The sequence below is a fragment of the Pelobates fuscus genome, chromosome 3 (assembly GCF_036172605.1).
Source record: "Pelobates fuscus isolate aPelFus1 chromosome 3, aPelFus1.pri, whole genome shotgun sequence".
Taxonomy (NCBI): Eukaryota; Metazoa; Chordata; class Amphibia; order Anura; family Pelobatidae; genus Pelobates; species Pelobates fuscus.
In genome coordinates, this window is record NC_086319.1 from 188,982,188 (window position 1) to 189,008,784 (window position 26,597).

Consider the following 26,597-nt stretch of genomic DNA (forward strand, 5'->3'; position numbering starts at 1 on the left):
ACCAAGGCCAAGACCAAAGAGCTGTCCAAGGATGTCAGGGACAAGATTGTAGACCTACAAAAGGCTGGAATGGGCTAAAAGACCATCGCCAAGCAGCTTGGTGAGAAGGTAACAACAGTTGGTGCGATTATTCGCAAATGGAAGAAACACAAAATAACTGACAGTCTCCCTCGGTCTGGTGCTCCATGCAAGATCTCACCTCGTCCTCGTAAAGCTTCAATGATCATGAGAACGGTGAGGAATTAGCCCAGAACTACATGGGAGGATCTTGTTAATGATCTCAATGCAGCTGGGACCATAGTCACCAAGAAAACAATTGGTAACACACTACGCCGTGAAGGACTGAATTCCTCTAGCACATGCAAGGTCCCCCTGCTCAAGAAAGCACATATACATGCCCGTTTGAAGTTTGCCAATGAACATCTGAATAATTCAGAGGAGAACTAGGTGAAAGTGTTGTGGTCAGATGAGACTAAAATCGAGCTCTTTGGCATCAACTCAACTTGCCGTGTTTGGAGGAGGAGAAATGCTGCCTATGACCCCAAGAACACCATCCCCACCGTCAAACATGGAGGTGAAAAGATTATGATTTGGGGGCGTTTTTCTGTTAAGGGGACAGGACAACTGCACCGCATCAAAGGGACGATGGACGGGCATTGAAAATGGGTCGTGGATTGGGTATTCCAGCATAACCATGAGCCAAAACACACAGCCAAGTCAACAAAGGAGCGGCTCAAGAAGAAGCACATTAAGGTCCTGGAGTGGCCTAGCCAGACTGTAATCCAGTAAAAAAATCTGTCGAGGGAGCTGAAGGTTCAAGTTGCCAAACGTTAGCCTCGAAACCTTAATGAATTGGAGAAGATCTGCAAAGAGGAGTGGGACAAAATCCCTCCCAAGATGTGTGCAAACCTGGTGGCCAACTACAAAAACATCTGAGCTCTGTGATTGCCAACAAGGGTTTTGCCACCAAGTACTAAGTCGAAAGGGTCAAATTCTTATTTCACTCATTGACATGCAAATCAATTTATAACTTTTTTGACATGCGTTTTTCTGGATTTATTTTTGTTATTCTGTCTCTCACTGTTAAAATACATCTACCAATAAAATTATAGACTGACAATTTCTTTGTCAGTGGGCAGATGTTCAAAATCAGCAGGGGATCAAATACCTTTTCCCTCACTGTAGTTTATCTTTATTGTGTTGAGACTATGATTATATTTACTTCTTTGGTCATATATATCCACAAATATGAAAAATGGTATCTTTCCAAAGCTAAAGTAATTTCAAGACCCCTGAAGGAGTTGCTTTGACACCTGAAGTTCTGGGCGATATCTCCTCCAGAATTTAAAGGGAGGCTCTTTATGAGATGATAATGGGGCAAGCCAAGTTCCAATTGATTGATCTGTTTAATTTCCTGCAGGGCTGTACCCCACAATATCCAAGATCAACTAGTATCACATAGGTCATAAGGGGAAACACAAATAGGCTAAGAGATTTTGTATTCTGCAAGAAAAGTAGCAATTGGAGAACAGCATCCTTATATCAATTTCCATAGTGTCTATCTAAGCAAAGAAAGCATATTTAGAATTCCTATGACACATGATGACTCATCCTCCTCAAACTTGTGATTTTCCTTTAAAAAAAAAAAAAAAAGAGTCTAAAATAGAGCATCTGGTGAACTTGGTCACTTTTATGAGTAGCTGGTAAGGACACAGACACCAACAAGTAGGTATGTTAACATCATGCCTCTGCAATTTGCACATTTAGATAACTTCAAAATCAAATAAACGCACTGAACATAGCGTAAAACTAAAATGTCATGGTACCACAAGCTTAATGATTAAAAAAAATATGTATACATCTATTAGGCATAGAATGTATGACAATACAACGGGTGTGTACCTAATGGTACAAAAACAGACACATTTGCTATTCAATCACATTGTTTAAGAAACACATATAAAGTCTCAGAACTTTGGGGGTTACAGCTCATGCAGATATGTTATTAAAACAATGCAAATACTGAAGGTGTGCAGGATGGTTAAATTCTCCCTGTCTGATGAGTGGAGACAATAAGCTGGAACAGCATTCATTTGTATAAACATTTATTTTAATAGTAAGAGGTTAAAGACACAATAAAAGGAGATCAGGCTTATTGTGGATGAAACCACTATACAAGTGTTGTCTTTAATGGGACTACTATAGTCAGTCCCTTTATCCAACACTGCAATAACGTGAAACGATGCTGTTATTATCACATGCAACTTCGATGTCCACATACAAAGCAGTAAGTCTATGATGGTCTCACGTTAGTCCAAGGGGTGCTCCATGAATAAAGGCTCACACATGTCCTAGATCTTGTGACATTTTTATTTAAGTTTATTCACATAAGATATATTAGATTCATAGTGCCCCAAATTGAAAATGGACAATGTGGGACACTTTCATTTTAGAGGTGTGAGTAGAGGTGTGGCGGGTGCTCTTCTGGGAAAATTTTAGGTGACTTACTAATAACAATTTATGCAACTAATATATAATTTATAATATGAACAATGTATCTTATTTACAGAGATTGATTTATAAACACATTTATTGTAGTTTAAAGACATATTACGCTGAGTATTCTAGCTGTGGAGTTATATTATTTACTCAGACACCAACAATAATGGAGCTTCAAATAAAGAGGGACATTTGGATAGAAAAGAGAGACAAAGGGATCTGGGTCCATAATAGGGACTGTGTTTCCTGAAAAGGGACACTTGGGCGGTATGTTTATATAGTGGGAAATAGATCTGTTAGTTTGCTTCTTGTTGACAAAGTAGAAACACAAAACAATCACTCATCCATCGCGCAGAGCGTCCATAGGAAAGCATTGAGAAATGCTTTCCTATGGACACTTTGAATGCACGCGTGGCACTTGCCGTGCATGCGCATTCTGCTCCACTGACGTTGAACGGGGGAGCTAACGTCGGAAGGGGAGGAGAGGACACCAGCGCAGAGGGAGCCTGGCGCTGGAATAAGGTAAGCTTCTGAAGGGGTTTTAACCTTCAGCGCCACGGGAGGGGGACCCTGAGGGTGGGGGCACCCTCAGGGCACTATATTGTCAGGAAAACCGCTTTGTTTTTCTGACACTATATTGATCCTTTAAGGGTTCTTCACTGTTGTCAGATACCATACTGCCCATTAGATAATGTGACCAAGCTTGCAATCTAAAGGCCTAATGAGAAATATTGCTGTTTGATTAAAGCAGCAATCTTTCTACCAAAGCAGCTGACAGCATCCACCTCAACGTCAGCCTGGACCTCACTTGGTACACATACACAATGAATTTTCACACGGTAATGTGTGCTGGATACAGTGCTGACCATTCCCTGCAGTCAGAAAGGAGCAGAGCAAAGAAAGTATAGCTACATTGTGTTATCGTTCTGTAATACATTAAATCCAGACCACGGGAAACAATATCCAATAAGGCAAATCTCATGTTTCGGGTTAATTATTAGCCTATAACAATAATAGAACCTTTTTTAACATAGCTTCCCCCTCCTCCACTGGCCTCAGAGGGGCAATCAAAAGGGGTATTCAATTACATATGCTGTAACATGTGATTGATTTTCTGCAGCGTGATTGCTGGGAGCCTCACAATGAACATACAATCAATGAATCCTTCATTACCTGTGATGATATGCAGTAACACTTTCAGCTATAGCCATGGAAAGACTAGAAATGAACTATGAGAAAATAAATGAAGTGTAAAAATGCCAGCAAGTAGAACAATTACAGATTACCACAGGATCTCATCAGCCTGCAACTTAGTGTACCCCCCCCCCCCTCCCCAAATCATAATAGCTTGCAATATTCTGCATACAATGCAAGCACGGTTAAACCTTTCAAGGAGAGAACTGCATGCTAAGCAGCATGCTCAGGCAATACACAGAAATCTAAATCATTGCACACACATCATTGGCTTCATTTTGGGATTTCTATAATTAACAATTAATTAACCAATTTGTTTGCAGTGCTACTAAGCAAAATTGTTAGAGCGAACACTCATGATTACAGTGACCACACGTTTGTGATTGGCCAGAACTAATCGGTTATTTTAACAAAGTGCCATCATGTACGGTCATGGGGAAAAGAAAGTACACCCTGTTCATCGATGAAAGTACATCGTCTGTTCCTTAGCAGGTCTTATTTAAATACAACCTCTGATGGACAACAACATATGACATATTACACCGTGTCATGATTTATTTCACAGAAAAAAAGCCAAAATGGAGAAAAACTCCATGTGTGAAAAACTAAATACATCTTATGATTCAATAGCTTGTAGAACCACCTTTAGCAGCCATAACTTGAAGTAATCGTTTTCTGTATGACTTTATCAGTCTCTCACATCATGTGGAGGAATTTTGTCTCACTCTTCTTTAAAATGTTGCTTCAGTTCATTGAGGTTTGCTGGTATTTGTTTATGCTCTCTAAAAGTCCTGCCACAGCATTTCAATCAGGTTGAGGTCTGGGCTTTGACTCGGACATTGCAAAACCTTCTTCTTTCCTTTTCAGCCATTCTGTTGTAGATTTGCTGGTGTGTTTAGGATCATTGTCATGTTGCATTACTCGATTTGGGCCAAGCTTGAGCTGTCAAACAGATGGCCTCACTTATGGCTCTAGTATACTTTTGGATATATAGAACTTCATGGTCGACTCAATGACTGCAAGGTTTCCAGGTCTTGTGGCTGCAAAACAAGCCCAAATCATCACCCCTCCACCACTGTGCTTGTCAGTTGGTATGAGGTGCTTGTGCTGATTATGGCCAAACACCTCCACTTTGGTCTCATTCGTCCAAAGTAAATTTTTCCAAAAGTCTTGTGGTTTGTTGAGATGTAACTTTGCAAACCTAAGCAGTGTTACCACGTTTCTTTTTAGAGAGAAGAGGCTTTCTCCTGGCAACCCTTCTAAACAAACCATACTTGTTCAGTCTTTTTCTAATTGTACTGTCATGAACTTTAACATTTAACATGTTAATTGAGTCCTGTAGAGTCTGAGATGTAACTCTTGTTTTTTTTGCAATTTCTCTGAGCATTGCACAGTTTCACCTTGGGGTTAATTTAATAGGACATCCACTTTTAGGAAGATTGGCAACTATGTTTAATGTTTTCCACTTTTGAGTAATCTCTCTTAATGTAGAATGATGGACTTAAAATTGTTTGGAAATGGCCTTCTAAACCTTCCCAGTTTGATGGGCAAGAACAATTGCTTCTCTAAGATCATTGCTGATGTCCTTTCTCCTTGGCCTTCCTCTGGAGCCTGAATGCTCCAGACCTGTAAACTTCTAAACCTTCAGCTTTTATGGAGGTGGTCACACTTGCTGATGGTCAATTTATCAAGGACATTTGACTAGCAGCACCTGTCTGCTACCTACTTAGGCTCTTAATTCCAATGGAAGCAGTAACAAAGTAATTTAACTATATTTGCTAAATAAATCATGACACGGTAAAATATGTCATGTTTTGTTGTTCATGTAAGGTTATGTTTACCTAATTGCAAGACCTGCTAATGAACAGAGGATTGTTAATATGTTCTGGTACGAAAAAACATAGAATTCAAAGAGGGTGTACTTTCTATTTCCCAAAACTGCATAACAGACCCACCCCATTCCTAAAAGAAATTGTTTTGGCTTCAGAACACGTTCACACATTAACTAAGAAATAAGCGCTGAGATGCAAGAACCATTAGTTGGAGAGGAGACAGTAAGGATCATGTTGTTACAAACAATGTGTGCTTTTCCTCAAAACACTGCCTTAAACTATAGAATTAGAAATGTATAGGGCATGAAGTCAAATCAGCTTTAAGCATTTGCCTAGAAATATTTAGTAAAATACACAAAAATGAGAGCTGGAAACCTACCTTTACTCTTTGGTGAAGTTTTGTGCTGGCACTCTTATGAAATATTTGTCCCAAGACAAACAAGAAATGTGACTTGTGTATTGATGACAAAATATTCACACTGTTAATATTGAAAGTGCTTTGAAAATTCTATATATGGGTCACTTTTTGAGTACATGGCTCAATCATCCTTTAGCTGCAGTTAACTTGTCTTGGGCAGGGTTCTTCAAAAGGAACCTCAAGACCTCTCACAAGATGTGATGCAATCTTCAAAAAATACAGTGTCAAAGTCTGTTGCTAAAAGAATAAGGAGACTGTATTTCCATGCAAGTCAAATTCGTGCATAAGACCCCAATTGAGATAATTCCAGTATAAAGCAGTCCCTCTCAGACTAGTTCTCAAACAACATCAATGATCCAGATGTAGGACATTACTCAACCCTGATTGGAAATATCAACAAAATGCTGGCCAGTGTTTATGGTGGAACAGAGTCAGAAAATATCTTTGAACAAAGCGATACAATATCAGCCTATTGTGTACAAATTTGATGTTTGAAAGTTATAGAGGAGAAATAATGTGAATGGAAATATGTCTTATATGTTGCAAAATTCAACATTCATTAATAAACCTACATATTTAGAATGCTATTCTTTAAACTTGTCCTCTGATCCCCCGATCCCACCAACAGGTCTGGGTGTGAAGATATCCTCCGTGGTATACAAATGTACCAATGAAAATGAATGAGCCACTGATTGACTCATCTGTGCTACACCAGGGATATCATGACATTCTGTATTGCGGTCGGTTCCCAGGAAGAGTTTGAAGAATACTGCTAAAGAGGACTAGTGGAGAAACATTACAATTCATAAAAAGACATGAAAGTTCTACGCCAGTAATCTGAATAATGCACAAGGGTTTGTGACTATTCAACCATCTACAGAATTTATTTTATAGAGATTTGCTATGCTTCCGATTCATGTACAGAGAATTTAAATACATACATAGAAAATGTGTAGATATGGTAAGTTGTAACCATAACATCACATAGTCATTTTGTATTCATACAGATGCCAAAATCAGCTTTAAACCTGCCTACTGCATCTCTGAACAGAAATTACTGCTATAGTGGATCAAATCGTTCAAGTGCATATAATCAGACACAATGGATTTCAGCAGATTCAAATAGGGTTTAAACACAGCACCACGGGCGATCATTTAGCAGCATTGTTACTGCTGATTTTTGGTTCTGTTCTTGGAGAGAGCAGATACAGTATGTTAGTTTGGAATAATGAAACTTCTAATACCATCCATTCTTCAATTGCATGGCGCAAACACAGAGTGTTATCAGTTATAGTGGCAGAGGTATTGTAAATGTGAATTACGTCAAGTACTTTAATTCAATGTATTATGAAGTTGCCAATACGTGAGCAGTTGTTTTGTATCAATGGCTAGTCTGGACCAACTGGAAAACATAAATGATTTTTAAACCGTTTGAAGCAATATAGCAAAAGGATGTCCACGATTCTAGTGGGAAGTAAAAAGAAATAAGTAAATCATAAAATGGACAGGGGAGGAAGCATGAGGAGAGAATCAGACATAGCTAAACAGACACAAATTCTAAACACTAAAGTTCGAATGGCAACGATCTGAATGGGGCAAAACCATCCAGCTGCATGCGGACTGCAAAATCTAGATTGTGTATATAAGTTCCCGAGAGGGCCTGAATTTGGTCCTGATTTCAACCGAACTGAACGCTGCCGAAAAGCCGAAATCTGGACCAAATTAACTAAAACTGGTCCCGAAAGCTTCAACTAGTAGCAAGTGGGCAAATAGTTAGCACTAGCAGCCAGCAGGTGCGAGGGTTAATTATGTAGCCGCTGGCCAGCACTTGCTGGAAACTGATTGAAACAGTTAAATAAATAAAAATTGAAACGAATAAAAATCCTACGGATGGAGGTTAATAAGACTTATAAGCAGGGCCGGCCCAAGAAATTGTGCTGCCTGAGTACAAGGATTACATTCTGCCTCCCCCCCCCCCACCAAAAGCACGCCAACATCTATTATATTATGAAGTGTGTGCGTAATGAATGCAATGCCAGTTTGTGTAGTGGGTGCATTGCGTATGTAGTGAATACAGTGTATGTGTGTCAAGGATGCTGTCGGTTTTTGTGTCATGGATGTAGTGTGTATTGTATGCAGTGTGTGTGGACTACATTGTTTGTGTGTGTGGAAGTTGGTGCCGTGTCTGTGTTTGTGTAGTGTATGCAGTGTGTGTAGTGTATGCAGTATTTGTGTGGTGGATGCAGGGTGTCTAGTGGATGTAGTGTCTGTGTAGTGGATGTACTGTCTATGTAGTGCATGTAGTGTTGGATACGTGCTGGGGGGGTGAGCAGTTTAAATGACCTGAATGCTGGAAGGGAGGGGGGAGGGTAGGTGGGTAGGAAGATGACAGTATAGAGGGACAGTGTGTAGAAAGGTGACAGTATAGGAGGGCAGTGTGTAGGAAGGTGACAGTGTGAGGGAGCAGTGTGTAGGAAGGTGACAGTATGGGGAGGGTAGTGTGCAGGAAGGCTGTAGGGGCAGGCTGTATGGGTGACAATGTGGGGGGCAGGCTGTGGGGGAGCAGGATGTGAAGGATGTGGTGTGAGGGAGCAGGCTGTGGGAATACAGGGTGTGGGGGAGCAGGCTGTGGGGGAGCAGGCTGTGGGGGTGCAGGCTGTAGGGGAGCAGGCTGTGGGGGACATGGTGTGGGAGTGCAGGCTGTGGCGGGGCAGGGTGTAAGGGACATGGTGTGGGATCTCCATTGCATAGTCTGCAGCTCTGCACTCGGCTCTTTGCAGACAGAAGGCTCATGGCATAGACCAAGGACCAGACAGGTCAGTCTGCCTCAATGATTAGAGAGCCACCTTTGCTGCATATATATATATATATATATGTAACAGAGGTGGCCCAGGTTACTAACGTCAGGTGGCGTCAAAATGCCGCCCCTTTTAAAGTGTCACCTGGAGCTATGGTTCCAGTACGTCCTATGGAGGGGCCGGCCCTGCTTATAATCACTTACGAGCCAGCGGCTTCAAATTAACTCTAGCACTGCCAAGGTTTTTTTTTAACTATTTGCCCACTAGCTGTTAGCTCTGCCAGTCAGTAAATAGTTCTTCATATTATCAATTCACTTGGAAAAAGCAAGTGAATGATCATTTGCCAACGCACACCCTGCAAGATGCTTTCGGTTTATCCTCGGTCGGCATGTGATCATTGATACATCTACAGTTCCGGTGCTGTGAATTGGTTCGGATGAGGATATTAGTGATTTTCCTAATGCTTCTGAATAATGTGTTACAAAATCAGTTGGGGTGACCGAATCCTGAACACATTTGGCTTTAGTAAATCTGCAAATTGCCAAAATGGTTGGAATTAGGTAATTTTCACCAGATTTTGTCCATTCACACAAAATCTGGCATTAAGTGAATAACCCTGCAAGTCAAAAGGGGATGTGGCCAGGTCCGGACTGGGAACCAAAAGCAGCCCTGGAAAAAATTCAATACCAGCCCAATAATGTGTCACGCCAGCATAGTGTGCAGATATAGAGGTGGAAAAGATAACTTAAAATGGAAAACTATTACTCTAACGAAATAAAGCACTCATAGGGCTTCCAAATAAACAAAAGAGCGCCTTTATTTTAAGCATGCATGCAATAAATGTTTCAGTCCAACTACATATTAAGGAAATGTTGGTAATGGGACTGAAATGGAGAATGTATGCGGTTGCATAGCTGTCAAAAATGAAGTGATCTTGTTTATTTTGAAGTTCTATGGGTGCACTCTTCACTTTAAATATGTTATTGTGCTGGAGTATGCAACTAGCAACAAGACTGGGCCAATACGTGCTTATTACATATGTTATTAATATATCAATGATATTTCTGCGTGTATTATACATATATAAATGTATATTAATATATGTCTAAATATTATAGGCATTATTATATATGTTACTAATACACACATCAATATACATGCATATGTGTGTGTGTGTGTATTACTGCAAGAATCACATCAATTATGTCTATCTGTACATTGTCTTACCAAGATGTCTAGCAAAATGCATATATTGGAAGGAAAATATATTTAATAAGAGGCCTTTCTCTAACCTGTCAATTAGCTCTTTGGCATAAACTCCTGTGCTGAGGAACTGAGTTCCAGGGAGAGCAGGAGACAGGGGTGAAAATGCATCTCCCCCCAAACACACACACACAACAAAATGCATCTTCTCTTGTGTTTCTCTTAACCCTCTTTTGAATTTCTTGCCTTTTTTTTGTTTCTTATTCACTCCTTTCTTTTTTTTTTTCACCTTGTTTAGTGTATCTTGTCTCCAATTTTTCTCCTTTGTCTGTTTCTTTTAACTCACCTTGTATGTTTCTTTTAACTCCCCTTGTGTATATTTTACTTCATCCCAGCTTGTGTGACTCTTTTCACCCTTCTCCAGGCCTTTGTATGTCTCTTTCCTCCCAGCCCCTTTTGTGTGTGTCTTAGCCCATTTGTCTCTTTCTCCCCTTCCGAATCCCCTCTGTCTGTCCCTTTCTCTCCCTCCAGTCCAGCTTTGCCCCCCTAGAAACCTTGTGTGTCACTTTGTTCCCCTTCCCTTCTGTATGTCTGTTTGTTGTGTCTCTTTGCCTCCGCCTCAGTCCCTCTATGTGACTCTTTTCCCCCAAATCCCTCTGTCTCTTTTTCCTCCCCCTGTGTCTCTCTCCCCCGCTTCCCCTGTCTCTCTCCCACCTCTATCTCCTTCTCCCCACCCCCTGTATCTCTCGCTCCCCCTATCTCTTTCTCCCCCTGTGTTTCTCTCTCCTCCTCTGTCTCTTTCCCCCCTCCCCCTGTGTCTCTCTCTCTTGCCCCTCAGTCTCTTTCCCCCCTTCCTCCTGTGTCTCTATCTTGCCCCTCTGTCTCTTTCTCCCCCCCTACCCCTGTATCTCTCTCGTTCCTCTGTCTCTTACTACCCCTGTGTCTCTCTCATGCCCCTCTTTCTCCCCCTCCCCCCTTGTCTCTCTCTTGTCCCTCTGTCTCTTTCTCCCTCTCCTCCTGTGTCTCTTTCTTGCCCATCTGTCTCTTTCCCCCATGTCTCTCTCTTCTCACCTCTGTCTCTTTCTCCCCCCTTCCCCTGTGTCTATTTCTCCCCTTCACCACCACCTGAGACTGACCTTGTCTGACAGTCTGTCAGACAGCACAGGAGGACTGAGGAAGGGAGAGGACCTGACTATCATGCTCCCTTGTGCTTCCCACAATTCCCAGCATGGTAATCACTACTCTATGATGTGTCCATGCGGGTAATTGTGGGAACCACAAGGGAGCATGATAGTCAGGTCTGCTCCCTCCCTCAGTCCTCCTGTGCTATCTGACAGCTGCACGGCTGTTAGTTTTAGTAAGTGTGCCGCCGAACTGGCTAGGCTGCCACACGGCCCGGCTGCACCAACGCAAGGTAAACTATCCCCTCAAAGTGTGCCACCAGACCAGCCACCTGGGGCACATTCATGCGGCCAGTGGCCACAATTACTTTGGAATCAGAGATGCGCAGCTCCCAGGTGCCGCGGCACACCTGAAAATTTCCCGGTACCCGGTGGGTCCAGCCCGGCCTTGGATGTAGTGCTGTGGAGTCTTTTAGCAGTCTGCAAATGCAAGCACAAGGACCTATTTATACCAATACTTTAAATAAACATAACTATATGTACGAGAGACATTTATTCGATTTAAAGACAGTTAAACAGAGACAGACAGACAGACAGACAGACAGGCAGACTTCCTGCCACCAAAAACAGGGAGAAGGACTCACACTAACAAAGATATATTCTGCAAGCTATTTAGATTAATTTTGTATAACAGAGGCAGAGAGAGAAAGGGCTGTTTGCTGTGTTATAAAGTGAAATACATATGTTCCACTCCATTATACACAATGTACTGTAGTAGAAAGGGACATCAATTCATTAGATTACATTCTGGATTGATAGACATCTGTTTCACGGCATTATACAAATGTATCAAACTGAGATGTCAGCTGGATTCATGAATGATGACATAACTAATAAAGGTGACCATCCAATCGATCAATATTAAGAAATATAATGCGTAAATCACTAATCTATACTAGTCGACATATTTGTCATTATCTGATCAAGGAGATTAGTACAAACTTTATAGTAGGAACATTGATATTTACATTATTTATACACCCTCCAGAGTTGTTTTGTCTTTATTTAGAGGTTTATTTATTGAATAGGTTTGCAGTTATCATATATTATGGAGTTTGTACATTAAAACTGAATTGTGGTTAATTGCAAATCAATGAAATATTTAAAGGTATAGTTTTCAAATGACCACAATTAACTATTTAGTGAACAGGCCTCTTGATGAATACATAGTTGGTATTAGGAGTACTTGATGGTGGAATCTTTCAATAAGATTAAAGACTAGTATTATTCATTAACCCCTTAAGGACACAACTTCTGGAATAAAAGGGAATCATGACGGAATATATCCGTCATCTGTGCTTTTTCAGTTTTTAGTGTTCCTTTAACTACTGTCTTTTCCTTTGAGTGCAGTCCTAGAATCTACACTTTAAAGCAAAAATGTAAATGTGTCACTACAGGTGACAAATCATGAACCATCCAGTTTTGGTCACCATGTGCTCACTTTAGCCTAATTATACTCATCTAAACTAACATGGTTGGAACCGCTTGAGCCTGTCAGCCACTGTAGCACATTGTGTATGCAGAGACTCCCTTCTGCACACTACTGCTGTAAAGAGTGGTTATTGCGGATTGTGGCCTCTCTGTCGGCATGAATTAGTCTAGCCATACTCTTCTGAACTCTCTATCGAACAAGGTGTTTTCACCCACAGACCTGCTACTCAATGGATGTATTTTTCATCACAGCAATTTCTGTAAACTCCAGAGTGTGTGAAAGTACCAGGAGGTCAGCTAGTTCTAAGATGCTGGAAATGCAACCAACAATTATAGCACAGTCAAAGTCATTCACATCACATTCTCCATTCTAATGTTGGATTAATTAAGCTGATGACCATATCTGTATGTTTTTTACACTGTGTTACAGACCCATGATTCACAGTTTGGCTACTGGCTACTGGCATTAACTATAGCTGTGATCACTGAGTGTGTGTGCTTAATTGGTTCATTCATTTTTAAAGTGAACAAGGTTCAACAAAGTGTCTAAAGCTCTCAAACCAATAAATACATAATTTATCATTAAGATAAAAGACATATTGAATTGCGCTGGGAGCTGTCATATACTTATTTTCTACCCCTCACTCCAGTGCCTCCATCTTTGGAAGTCCATGGTTGCTACACTATTTTAACACCCAGCCTCTGGACTTGCCTTCCTCTTGCCCCTCTGTAAGGTGATTGGCCCTATGTAGGACACTTCTTTGAGCAGGCGATCCTACCTAATGACGCAGATGTACTGGTTTCACTTCCATCAAATCTGGAATCTATAATGGAGTGACATTAATTTAAAGCTTTAAAGAGCTTTAAATTAAAGGGGCACTATAGTCACCAGAACGACTACAGCTTATTGTATTTGTTCTGATGAGTATAATCAGTCCCTTCAGGCTTTTTGCAGTAAACACTGTTTTGCAGAGAACACTGTGCAGCACTACCGTTCAGTGTCTCCACCTTCTGCATGGAGAAACTGAACTTTCCTCATAGAGATGCATTGACTCAATGCATTTCTATGAGGAGATGCTGATTGGTCAGGGCTATGTTTGACTTGTACTGGCTTTGCCCCTGATCTGCTTCCTTGATAGTATCAGCCAAGTCTATGGGAAAGCATTGTGATTGGCTCAAAGAATCACTTCTGCCCCTGATGTTAAATTGAGGCCTTCATCCTTTAATCCAGTAATCCCAGTGGCAAGCAGGCAGATCAGGGCCAGAGGCAGCAGCTGCAGATTTGAATACAAGTAAGATTTTACTATGTTTAGGGAGGCAAGGGGGGTGGGGTGGCAAGGAGGCTAGCGGGTGGTTTTAACATTATAGGGTCAGGAATAGATGTTTGTGTTCCTGACCCTATAGTCAAACATTGCAGCTTGAACCCTGTGCAGATGGGGAAAATGTACGTAGAGAATGTGAAGTCCTTAACTAGAAAATAATCTATATTCACAATTTACGTTTCCTCTTTAATATAAAGTCCAGTTGTGATCATTTGTAACTATAAGGAAAAATAACATGATCTTACTGGTCTGGAGTACTTCTTGAAGTTCATAATTTGTAATTTGCAGAGCATTAGCAGATAGCAGTAAGCAGTACCGCAGGGTTCCCAGGAGCTTGGCTGTCATTGGCTGAACACATTTAGGAGAGGACCCCATTCACAAGTCGTTTGAGGGGTTTCAGATGTTTCTCATTTTAAAGTTATTGTGCTGTAAATATAAGTACTCGTTTATCATTAGTATTTGGGGTATATCTTGCTGGGAATATAATCAGAATGCTAATTGCTTTCCCCTATTGTGTAACCTTTAAAAATAGTCGGGGTTAGCAGAGTCTTGTTATATATTGTAAATTGTGAAAAATAGGAGGAGGTGCTTGAGAACTGAAAACTAATTAACATTTAGGTACGCCTTAATGAGCCTTGAGAAAGAAGAGTCATAGGGTAAAGTAGTTCCTTCTTTACTAGTGGAAACAACGAAAGCATATTAAGCCACATTTTTAATAAAGAATGGTAATGGAGCCAAACTAAATCCTTATATTTAACGTGGATTATTTTGTATGCTGTTAAACCAAATATATCCACCTCTGTGCAGTGACAGCATTCACCAGGAACTGAGATCCTGTGAAGACCTACATTTATATATATATATGCTTTCTGATACTTTGTATTGCATATTGTGATAGCTGTCATTTCTTATGGTGCATGCTCCAAATCTGTCATTAATTCATCCATTGTGACTACAGTTATTCTCTGCGTGCTGTTCCTTCTCACCTGGATTTGAAACTGGATTATAGTAAAAAAAAAACTATTATTCTAAGTGAATGTGTCATCCATCTAAATGCAAATGATAAAAAAAAAAAATCTCTTCTAAACAATACAGGTACATTTGATGAAATGCAGTCTTTTAACTTTATTGTTGCATTCAAAAGTAATGTTGCACGTCTGGTTTTTGTTCTAGCCAACATCTTAAAGAGCATGCTTTGTCTTTGTCAATCCTTAGCTACAAAGCTGACAGGAACAATCTTTGTAGAAGTTGAGTAGATCCAGACAAGTGCTGTCTACTTAGTTCTGAAAATTAACCTCAGGATTTCATACAATAGAGGAAAATGTCTTCATGGAGCCCTCTGCATGTATTTGGGTCTCACACTATGTCTCCTTTCAGTCCACCTACTTCTCTTACATGACAAAACACAAGATGGCAAGTACAAATTCAGGAGAAGGAGGGGCAGGCAGGGACACTAGAATTAGCATGATGACATGTCTATCAATAAAAGTGCTGCTTTACCACTCATGTATCAAGTAAAATGAGCAAAGTGCATTTAAAGGAACCTATAGGCACCTTAAAAACTTCAACAGATTGAAGTAGATATGGTGCCTGAAAGCCATTGGTGCCAGATTCCGCATCACTTCTAAATGGTTTACTCACCGTTTATTGATTCTCGGACCCCAGCAGTCTGCATCCTGACCTCCAATGGTAATATGGCGGAGGCAGAGCAATGTTCTTCACACCATAGCAGACAGGAATTTGCTGAGAGTATCAGCTGAGAACTCTCTGTCAATCACTGCCCAGTTCCTGTTATGAATTGGTATGACGCAAGGTGGGAGCATAACTTGACCTATGCCACACTGTCTTTAGAAACCAGGCTGCAGGCTGTCAGGGGCCAAACATCTCTACTAAACAATGAGTAGATTGTTAATTAGTAATGTGGAACCTGTCACTCATGGACTCCATGTACCATAACCACTTAAATACTTTAAAGTTGTTTTAATGCCTACAGTGTTTCTTTAAATATGTGTGCACAGTTCAATTTGCCCCAGTCTTCTAAAAACAGGTAGACAAAAAAGTAAAGAATCTAGCATAAATAGCAAATTTCCCTTATTTGTGCACTCTCAAAGCAGCAGCATTTCACTCCAGTAATAGGGTCTTTATCAATTGAGGTTGGCACACAGCTTAGTTTGTAACAACTAGACATGTGCAATTAATTTCATTACGAATGTATATTTGGACAAATTTTGTGCAATCGGACATTCGGATGCTTACAAATGTCCAAAGTGCCCGAAATTCAGTAGTTCGGAAGTGCCGAACCAAACTGAAGTACCGAATTGCCCGAAGTTCCAAAGTGCTTCGGATTTCTGAAAAGTGTCAAAACAAGAGAGAGGGAGAGAAAATTACGTGAATGATGACAGGAATCTTGACAAATAAGCTAATTCCTGGCACTGGGAGCCCTATAGACGTGTAAGTGGTTGCAGTGGCAGTCCTGGCACTGAGAGGCGGAAGCCCTATAGATGTGTAAGTGGTTGTGGTGGCAGTCCGGGCACTAGGAGGAGGGAGCACTACAGATGTGTAAGTCGTTGTGGTGGCAGTCCTCCCAGTGCCCAGACTGCCACCACAACTACTTACACATCTATAGGGCTCCCGTCTCACAGAGCCCATACTGCCACCAAAACCACTTACACATCTATGGGGCTTCCACCTCCCAGTGACAGGACTGCCACCACAACCACTTACACATCTGTAGGGCTCCCACCTCCCAGTGACAGGACTGCCACCACAACCACTTACACATATGTAGGGCTCCCACCTCCCAGCAGCAGGACTGCCACCACAACCACTTACACATCTGTAGGGCTGCCAGTGCCCAGACTGCCACCACAACCACTTACTAGACACGTGCAATTTGTTTAATAAAATTCGGACATTCAGATGTTTACGAAGTTCTGAAGTTACAAAGTGCTGAACCGAATCGAATGCCATTGGTCCGAATTGCTGAAGCAGACACATATTTTGCCCATGCTCATCCCTAGTAACAACTGCCATACTGCATGTATCTCCAGTAATATGCATATTCTATGGCTCGGCTTGTTCACGGTTTGAGCACAAAGTAATACATTTTATGAAATCATTTTTCTACTTCAGGATTCAACTCACCATCTCCATCAGAATACAAACTCACAGGATAAAAAAAAAAAATCTTCCAAAACACCCATTAAATCAGGGATAGATACATATGGAAATTACAATCAGGAGTTCATAATCCATGGATAAATAACCAAGAAAATTAAATTAGAAAAGCTAAGTGGGAAAGTGTTTAGACTTAACGGAATTATACAGATGCTACGTATCCAATATCTCCCCAAAGTATTATACTAAAAAGCTAAATAAATTTGGAATATTTATTAGGACAGTTTTAGCAATTACTGCAATTCATATTGCAAGTAACCTGCCTAGAATAAATATTTGTTTATTCCGGTTATTACATACATGCTGTTTCAACAATGTCCAATAAAAGTATTGTAGTATAGAACTGTATTTAGGCCACCTAGGATAAGTCTATCCACTGACAAATGCAGAAGGTATAACATTGTGGTTTTTGTAATTACATTTTTTTTCACTCTATAGTAAATTAAGAACTTTTTCAATAATAATATTCAACCGACATCCTTTTTACGATTCACTAAATGAACAAGGGAATCTTACATGCCCAACAAGGGCTGTGATCATTGAAATAAAAATTTAAATATTCAGTTACATTCACTAATATAGATTGGAGATACACTTTTTCTGTTTTTCCAACATAATATATATTTATTTGATAATTCTTGAATAGCACCCTTATCCAGAGTAATTTACATAGAGCATATTATGCAATGAGTCAAATCAGATCAATTGGTCTTAGGGGAACCAACCAGAAGAACGAGTTATTAAGTATCAGATTATATTTGAATATCAGAGAAAGTTGTCGAAAGAATGAGAGAGGTGACTGACGGAATGTTAGAGTTTGTTCTAGTAGTGAGGGGATAGGAGTGAGAATGAGTAGAATCGAGAAAGAGCACATGTGTATGCCATGGTTAAAGGGAAGTGATGGAGAGTGAGCAGAAAGGGTGGGTAAGAGTATAGTGGGATACCAGTCAGGAGATATAGGAGGAAGCAAGGTTGTGGAGGGGCTTGTACATAAAGAGTGGGCATTTGAAAACTGATGGATAAAAAGTCAGTGGAGTTTTTGAAGAAGGGGTATGGCATGAACAGACTGGAGTTGCGAAGGATGCAAGCGGCTGCATTTTAGATTTGCTGGAGGGGGTGCTTGAGTGCTGAGGAAGGCCAAGGAGGAGTGAGTTGCAGTTATCTACCCTGGAGAGGATGAGGAAATGGATAAGCACTTAGAAACAGGGAATGTGAGGAAAGAATGGATCTTCTGGATATTGAAGAGGATGAAGTGACAAGTAGAAGTAACAGTGGCTATATATTTCTATAAGTGGAGGGAAGGTTGTGGTTGTGGGTGATGAGGAAAGTGGCAGGGTATTGAAGAGAATAGACGGTGGTGTAAGGGTGGGTAAAATAGATGGGAGAGGGAAGAACAATACTTCTGTTGGGTAAATTTATAGAAAGTGTGAGGACACTCATGCCAGAGGCGAGATCAGGTCTGCAGAAAGGGAAAGAGAAGAATATCTGGATGCCATCTGCAACAAAATGGACATTGGAGCCATAAGAGCATATGAGTTCTGCCAAGGTCATACATAGAAAAGAGAAGGGGGATAAGGACTATTGTGGTACACCAACTGAAAGAGGGATGGGTGGTGTGGATGTATAGTTGATAGAGACTGTGTAGGTGTGACCAGAAATATAGGATGAGATCCATGAGAAAACAATCCCAGTAATAGCAAGGTTAGGTTTGTCAAGATAGATAAAAGGGTAGGAGGATTGAATATATCAAATGCAGCAGCGAGATCAAGGAGAATGATGGAAGAGAGCTTAGTTCATTCAAGAAATTCAAGAACATTAATTGGGGAAAGGAAATTATGAACAGAACAGAGTGTCGTTTTAGCTAAGTGGGCATGTTGAAAGCCAGCAGAATATCAGGAAAGTTGATGAAGATACATAGTTGTTTGTGGACAACACTCTTCAAGATCTTTGAAATATAGGGTAGGGAGTAGATTGGTCAAAAGTTAGGAGGTAGGATAGAATCTAGGGATGTTTTTTTTAGATGTAGAGTAACAATTGCCTTTTTGAAGGAATCAGGAAAAAAACCATTAGATAGGAAATTATTGAAAATACAGCGCAATAGGGTAGAAGTCGAATAGCAGAAAAGAGAGAACGTAGGAAAGAGGGTGGGATTGGGTCAGAAGAGGAGGATGTGCTAGGGTGGGACTTTGTTATGATAGGATGGAGAGCATAGAGATACTCGTGAAAGAGGAGAACTTAGCTGGGGAAGTGATAGTGAAGAAAACTAATAGGGAGATTATGTATGAAAAGTACAATGCTATTTCAGTTACGGTTAAGGTTCATTAAACTTTTTAACGATAACAATGGGTTATTAAAGAACCACTCCACATCCCAAAAGCACTTCAACTTGCTATGTATTTTCATATTTTAATTTTAAGTTTATAAAAGTGCTGATTTCCATACAAATCGGCAATTTATAAATAAATTATGAAACATATCTGGTGAGACAGTCCCGCTATGGACTTCCTGTTCTATTATATGTTTTTCTCCAGTATTCACAAGACAAGTTTGCATCTGATCATGTATGGTCCAGGACCTTTTTGCCCATAAATAAAATGCTTCAGCAGCACTCTGTCCAAGTACATCACTGCTTGGCAGACTTGTTGTGCTCCTTTTCCTGTTATTGGTTGTGAGGAGAACTGATTAACCTGTAGAGGAGAACTGATTAACCTGCATGTCCTCACTGTGACTCCACACCTGTCCCGACGTGCCGGTATTGAGAGTTTTAGTCTGCTACACCGGTTTTTCCCCACAGTTTGCCTACTTCCCACACTTGTAACATGGTGATAGAAGTATTTTAAAGATTTTCCACTAAATAACAAGATACATCACACAAGCATGCAACTTCCCCATGTTAAAGATGCCATTTACTCAGCACAATGACATAATACTTAACACAGTATTTTAAAGCAGATATTCATTGTATGTTAGTATCATTATGCTGGAGGGATATTTTTTGAGATTCTGGAAAGAGACTGTCAGCAGATCTACAGGAAAATGGATGAGCTGTGTTGAAGTACTCTCACCTCATGCTACACCATATCGAGAAAGTCATTTGTAGGAACTTCCAGGGTCCCTGACCTGTATAGCTCCTGATGGCAGTCATCTGAGAGCAATGTATTAGCCAGCAAGCCAAACCTAATCTATAATAAAAGATCATAATTTATGTTTGTGGAGCTCTGACATGTTTATAAGCACCATGACCTACGACCTACTGAGCTTACAATCTAATCTCTTAATATCCAAGGTTCAGAGAGTTGATGTGAATTATTGGGCCATCTAAAAAAAACTGGAAATACAGACCAGAACCAATTTGCAATAAATCTACTCTACAAGACTCTTTTTTTTTTTAAAACAAAATAGTGAAGACTGCACAGTACTTTGAATATTTCTAGAAAGAAAAATTGTTCTTTCAAAGTAAGGGCATGTGCAGGTAATAATATGTGTGTGCACAAAGAGTAATGTGACCCAGTGCATAATTGAGGTTCAGGTGGACTATTTAAAATTCTAGTCCTGTTCCATCATGCTTGACTTGCTGTTTTGGGCATGTCTCCTGCAGACCTGAAAATCAGCACTATGAGACAGTGAATGTGTGCATAATGAGTACTTTCACTTTCACCTGTCTGAATACACCTGGTGATTGTGTGCGTACAATGAGCAGTGTGACTCAGGCATTGCGACTCGGAAAACAATGTGTGTGAACAATGACCAATGTCACCCAGTCACCATGCTCACTTTTTTCTGCATTTCTTGGCACTTTGTAGTGAACGCTGCACAGACAGACCTCAGACCCATGAGCACTTCAAATCACTGAAGTGGTCATGGTGCTTTGAGAAGCCATTTAAAATTGTTAATAGAGTTATTGAAAAATATGAACACAATTTTATTTTGAAATGCGGATGTAATCATAAAAGACTTTAGCAGTATACACATATTGTAAAGTTTATGAAAACTCTTCACAATGCTCCCAAATTTGTAATTTTTCAAGTAACTTTTTCAGTTTTTCTTTGATCATCAAATGTACATATATACTGTATATACATTATCATGTCTATAAATGAAAAACAAAAGGTATGTACACCTACGCACTGAACTTCTATTTTTATCTGAACTGTGTGTGCTTGTTTTCTTCAAAGACGTGAAACCAGCAGGAAATCTAGTTTTACCGATTTAATAGATCTGCAACCTAACAGCTAGGGTTCAGGCCTTGCTGCTGCCAAGCAATGCATTACCAGATTACAAGGCACTTTGACAGCAACAAACAGAAATGCTAACCCACAAACAAACAAAATAAACAAGAACAAAGTTTACATGGGGTCAAACAATTGTGTTACCAGTGTAATTTACAGCTGGCAATAACACTGCTAGCCAATTTAATAAAATAAAATATATACATTGTGATATTGATAGATAGATAGATAGATAGATAGATTGATTGATAGATAGATAGATAGATAGATAGATAGATAGATAGATAGATAGATAGATAGATAGATAGATAGATAGATAGATAGATAGATAGATAGATAGATAGATAGATAGATAGATAGATAGATAGATAGATAGATAGATAGACAGATGGATGATACATATTAGAGAGTCTGTATATTGCCAGGAATATCTCTATCCAACATGGATATCAAGCTCCTATTATGTGTTTATGGCTAACTTCTATGAAGAGGACCTCCAACATAGCCTGGCAATACAAAAAGAAATGTAAACAATTTTTACTTGAATCCTTAACTAAATATTGCTTTGGTGTCTCAGAATGACCATCACAACATCAGCACGTTTTAAACAAGCTGTAAGTAAGTTAAATGAGAATGAGCGACCAGTAAGAACGAGGATTGAGATATTTCACAGCAAGATCACACCTGTTTCATTGTATGGTAAAAATATATGGAGCCCTGAATTCTGTAAAGACAATCTCTAGGAGTATATAGTATGTGAACAGGGAGTCATAGAAGATGAGATATATTTCTTCCTACAGTGTTCAAAATACTCCAGGGAGAAGAATGAATAATTGACTGTCTTTTAAAGAACGTTGAGTACACCAAGCTAAATATATTAAACAAAACACAAGACTAGTCGAGTGCGGCTTGTGGTCCGGTCACTTTACATTACAGAGGAGTTAGCATTTGAAAACGACATACTTGAAAACGAGAGAAATCTCCCGAGAGAAATCTTTCCTGGTAAAATATTTTATTAATAAATAAATAATAAATAAATACATTTTGTTTCCAATTTTAATTACCTTTAAAACAAAGGAGCTGTAGACCTCTGTCCAAAATCACCATCTCATTATGGACGTCTCAACAGGGGTACCAGAGACACTGAAAAAGTACAATAAACAAAAATACTATGTTAGAACATGTCAGTAACACACATTTTTAAAAAACATTTTTCAAATGCTGACATTCTGTTCTATGGATTTGTTATGCTGCCCGAAGGATTGTTTGAAAAAGTAACCAAAATGCCATAACAATCTCCAGTGAAGCAATTATATATTTTGTAATAGTTGCGCCTACAAGTAGTATTATGTAACTCTTAACAGAGGATAGTAGCATGTCTATCTGGACAGAAACTGTTATTGGAATGTGAGAGGGGCACAACAACAGCCCAACCATAAACGCGTCTAGAATGGTTAAAGGGACACTATGGGCACCCAGGCCACTTCAGCTTATTGAAGTGGTCTAGGTGCAATGTCCATGTTTCCCTTAGTCTGGCAATGTAAAACATTACAGTTTTAGAGAAAACTAAAGCAGCTACCACATAGTTTCAGGCTTAAACGATGCTGGACGTCCTCATGCTTTGCATGAGCACATCCATGGCTTGCGCATTAGATCCCACCATCAGATGTTGTTGGAGGAGGCTGAGCGCCAACCCAGTGCTGGTATCAAGTTAAGAATTCTTAACCCTTTATGTGGTTCGATGGGGGGTGATGGAGAGGGTTCAGAGGGCAATATAATGTTAGGAATACAACTTTCCATTGCTAATACTATAGAATCCCTTTAACCCCTTAAGGACCAAACTTCTGAAATAAAAGGGAATCATGACGTGTCACACACGTCATGTGTCCTTAAGGGGTTAAGCAGGTTTTATAGGCATATTTTATAGAACAATTCAACATGGTTTTCTACTGGAGCCTATTATGTATAATAATGTGTAGTTAAATACTGTTTGCTTGCTTGTTGCACCTCACACATGTATTTATTTGTATTTTTAAAAAGAAAACAGGAATTAAAAGATATAATAAAAATATACCTTAATATAAATATAATCACCAACGATTTATGCAGAGCTTAAAGGGGCTCTTAAAGGCACACTTCAAAGAGGGGTTATCAACTTGTAGTGAAAATCAAGGGGTAATTGCATAATTGCAAATGTAGCATTTATTTGTGATATCAAAAAATGTATATATTTTTTACATTTCGATTTTTCATTAAGTTCACACTGTAATGAAACAGTTTTGAATTTGAGGCAAATTTTACAATATTTCATGATACCATATTTGCATTCATACATGCTGGCAAATCATGGAAATGATTCTTGCTTACATGTGCGGAACATCATGACAAGAGTGTACAGCATGCTGCCTTTCACTGAGCTCCACTAATAGCAATTATACCCAAGTAACCATATTAATAGTATTTACCAGTGCATAAAAACTCTCTCAGACAGAAAGACTTTTTATTTCTGAAAAAAAAAGGAATCTATTAAAAAAGCATAATTAAATGCATACTACAGCGAGCAAACACACACCAGATCTCCTTTCTTTTATAACTTATAAGGCTTAAAGTAGAATGCAAAAAGCTTCTATTCAGAATGCACTGGGTGTATGCTCTAGCACAGGGGTGCCCAGAAGGTAGATGGAACTACAGATTCCATTATGCTTTGCCATGTCATTCTAAAGGCATGCAAAGCATCATGGTAGTTGTAGTTATTATTATTATTAACAAATTCCATAGCGTTGTACAATGGGTGGCCTAACAAACACGTATTTGTAACCAGACGAGTTGGACATATAGACAAAGAGGGATTGAGGGCCCTGCTCAATGAGCTTACACGCTAGGGGGAGTGGGGTATAGTGACACACAAGGTAAGGGTAGGATAGAAAAGTAAGTTGCTAGCATAGTATTCACTGAGGGCTTAGTGTTTTGTTTTGATGACAGTTGCAGGAGAGGAATCAGGGTCCGGAGAGGGAAAGCTGTTCACAGTTTAATTGATATGCTTTCCTAAAGAAGCAAGTTTTCAAAGATTTTTTAAAGGAGTGGAGACTGGGTGAAAGTCTAACAGAGAGGGGAAGCGCGTTCCATAGGAATGGTGCAGCTCTAGAAAGAAGCCTTTAACCCCTTAAGGACTGAGCCAAATGTACAAGTTGTGAACAGAACAAAACGTAAACAAAACCTGGCATTTGCGCTATATGTCTGTCCAACCGTAATTCACCTCTTTCATATTAAATGCACCCACCCTTATTATATATCATTTTATTCAGGGGAAACAGGGCTTTCATTTAATATCAAATATTTAGCTATGAAACATAATTTAATATGAAAAAATGGGCGAAAATACGAAATGTTGTTATTTTTTTAGTTCTACATGACATTTTAACTGTCAATGTCATAATACTGTTTGCTTTTACTGCAATAAAATACACATATTTGTATTCAGCAAAGTCTCACGTGTAAAACAGTACTTCCCTATGTACAGGTTTTATGGTGTTTTGGGAAGTTACAGGGTCACATATGTCATGTTACATTTGAAATTGAAATTCGCCAGATTGGTTACGTTGCCTTTGGGACTGTATAGTAGCCCAGGAAATAAATTTACACCCATAATGGCATACCATTTGCAATAGTAGACAACTCAAGGTATTGCAAATGGGGTATGTCCAGTCTTTTTTAGTAGCCATTTGGTCACAAACACTGGCCAAAGTTATACAATACAGTTTGAACAAAATAACACACATTTATATATTTTTTAATTATGTATTTGTAATTATTTTCTAATTGTATTTTTTAACGTATTTACATATTTTTTTTAATATTATATATAAATATATATATAACAATAATTATATATATATTTAATCAGTATCAGTCTACGTATAATTTGATATTAATATATATATATATATATATATAATTATATATATATATATATTAATAGTAAAATACACCTAGACAGTGTATGTGTGTGTATGTATATGTGTATATATATATATACTTAGATCATATAAATATGATATATATATGATCTAAGTATATAATAGTTTTTTTTTTTTACACTGATTTAACTTTTTTTTTAATTTGAATTCAGCCAGCAGGTGGATTAACTGTCATTACAGTTAGTCCCCCTGCTGGCAATGCCTCAGCCAGCTAACCCGGCCATGCGATTTTTTTAAAAAAAACGGAGGGCGTACTATTACGCCCGGCGGCGTTTAGAGCCGCTTAAAATAGGGTGTAATAGTACGCCCTCCGGTCTTAAAGGGTTAAGGCAAGAATCAGAGGTAGGAGTACAAACAGAGGTTAGACGTAGGTCTTCTACAATGTCTGGGGATCTACCTTTTGGGTACCCTTGCTCTAACAGAATCTGTGCGGTAAGTGCCCAAGTGAAAGCTGCATAGAACTTAAAAGGTTTATTTATGTAAATATGGCTTTACAGTTCATTATTCATCCACTGTGTCTCAAACAATACTTGTATAATATTGATGGCTTCAGCTTGCCCAGACCAATTTGCATATAAGCAGTGCTTGAAACAGGGTGGACATTGGATTACTTGACCTAGTAATCTAAACTCAAATAGGAATACTCTAATATTACAAATAAATATATTTATTTGTAAGAATGTTTTTTTAAGTTGCAAGTAACAGTATACATTAGCAGTGTTTAACAGTTTGTAACAGTTCACAGCTAGCACAATGGTACCTTAACCCGAAACCGAGGGACCCATTAATACTTTTTCCTGGTGACTTTTTATGTAGGGGGAAACTTTTAAAAGGGTACTTTTCCCTCACCAGATAAATAGGGACTGACTACACATGGCTCTGTTCACTTTACATATTGTAGTGCCAATATACTGCTAGCCTTTCTGAATTATAGTATGTTGCTAGCATTATTGGAATAAATGGAATCATTGAGGCCTACCTGCTATGAGCACTAGTAAAATATTATCTTTTCTGCTGAAGTGCTGCTTATTACATTGCATATGTCACTATAAATAAGTTCAGCTATGACATCATGTTTGACGACATCATTTTTCTTTTTGCATGGTGATGTAGGAGTTCCCTCCTTCCTCACGTCCAACCTCTAGGAAGCTTAGCCCAAACTGTATCCTACTCTCAGGACAATAGAGGCCAGTTGTGGAATTAGACATACGGCAGCTACAGTAGAAGTAAATCGTCACTTAAGCTCTGCAAACGAAGTTGAACCCATAACCTCATGATTAGGTTAAACATCTATGTGTAGACTCACCACTGTCCATAACTGTAACACAACATAGAC

General features: G+C 39.3%; 1 protein-coding gene across 4 annotated transcripts in view; it reads right to left on the reverse strand.

Moving 5' to 3' along the window:
• Positions 1 to 26,597, reverse strand: part of SGCD (sarcoglycan delta) — a 684,711-nt gene that overhangs the window by 503,783 nt on the left and 154,331 nt on the right. For all 4 annotated transcript variants that reach the window (XM_063447832.1, XM_063447834.1, XM_063447833.1 and 1 more), the window contains one exon: positions 22,349 to 22,427. The gene's annotated coding sequence lies outside the window, so the exon portion shown is untranslated. The remainder of the gene's footprint in view (positions 1 to 22,348; positions 22,428 to 26,597) is intronic.